The sequence below is a fragment of the Rattus norvegicus genome, chromosome 9, assembly GCF_036323735.1.
Source record: "Rattus norvegicus strain BN/NHsdMcwi chromosome 9, GRCr8, whole genome shotgun sequence".
NCBI lineage: Eukaryota > Metazoa > Chordata > Mammalia > Rodentia > Muridae > Rattus > Rattus norvegicus.
In genome coordinates, this window is record NC_086027.1 from 2,049,534 (window position 1) to 2,051,390 (window position 1,857).

The window sequence follows — 1,857 nt, forward strand, 5'->3', positions numbered from 1 at the left end:
AAAAGCTGAAGGGGGACTGGGAATGTAGTGCATTCCTGGCGTGTTGGAACTCAGTTCAGCTCCCAGCACTGTACAGAGCAAAAGAAATGAGAAATAAAATATAAGAAGAATAATCGATTAAAATGCCTAATGTTCACACAACACACTCACACACACACACAGACACACATACACACACAGACACACATACACACACATACACACACAGACACACAAACACAGACACACACAGACACACATAAACATATACACACACAGACACACACACATATAAACACACATAGACACACACACACATAAACACACACATAGACACACACACAGAGACACACACACAGACACACATACAGAGAGACACACACACACGGAGACACACACAGAGAGACACACACACAGACACACACACACACAGAGGCACACACACACAGAGGCACACAGAGACACACACACAAACACACACACAGACACACACACAGACACACACAGACACACAGACACACACAGACACACACAGAGACATACACACAAACACACACAGACACACAAACACATAGACACACACAGAGACACACACAGAGACACACACACAGAGACACACAGACACAGAGACATACACAGAGACACACACAGACACACACATACATAGACACACACACACTGACACACACACAGACACACAGACACACACACAGACACACACACACTGACACACACACTGACACACACACAGACACACACACACACACACACACACACACACTACCATAAAACCTTAAGGAAAGTATATTTCCCACCCTCTTTCTCCTGACTAAGCTCTTGTTGTGTCACCCAGGCCAGCTACAAATTCATGATCCTTCTGCCTCTGCCCCCTGAGTGCTGGGATGGCAGCCAGGCACCATCATGACTTACAGCCCCCAGTGTTTAAGCCCCCTCCTGTCTACACACAAGTGCCTTATGCTTTGTCCTCAAGCAGAACTGTCCACTCCTGTTACAGCCATGGATGGGGTTTCATTCTCTTTAGTTGTAACTTTTCAGCAGTTTTTCTGTATACCCCTGGATGGCCTGAGACTCTCCCCTTTGAGCTCACAGAAATCCTCCTGCCTCAGCTTCTTGACTATTGAGATTATAACATTTGAAATGTAAATAAGAAATACACAATTTAAAAAAATGGAAAAAAAAGTTGTAAACTATGGAACTAGTATGTTTTGTCTAGGTCACTCTTAACTTCAATTAGTCAACCCTTATGGCCATTATTTTAAGATTCTTACCCCATGGTGGCTTCTCCTCTCTCCTTCTTCTTGTTCTACTTTGTGGTTCTCATCTAACCCCAAGCCCAGAAATCCTAAACCCTGCCTATGTCTCTTCTGCCCAGTTACTGGCTGTCGGCTTCTTTATTCACCAATCAGGGATAACTTGAGGGGCAAGGTCACATAGCATCGCCTGGGTCTACAGGTGGTCTCTGGGAACAACCAGTATTTAGCATAGCAAAAGACCAAACCTCAACATTAACTTGTGTGTTTTGAGGCAAATATCAGGGAATTGGGAGATCTGGATCAGATCTCTGTATGCGTCAAATGTGGCACGCCCTCTTGATCCTCAGGGAATTCATGTGGGAAAGAATGATTTTCTAGAACACATTGTGAAAGAATTATTTGAGGGATAGTTCTGCTAAGTCATTCTGGATGAAAAGACAGAGAATTGTAGGAGGAAAGGGAAGGTCCTGCTGTGAGAAGGAATGCTTTTTCTTTTTCTTTTTCTTTTTCTTTTTTTTTTTTTAATGTGAACAAATCAGAAAAGATGGAAGAAAATCCCAGAAATGGCATTTTGGAATGCAAAGGTCAAAAGGACGCCTTGGTG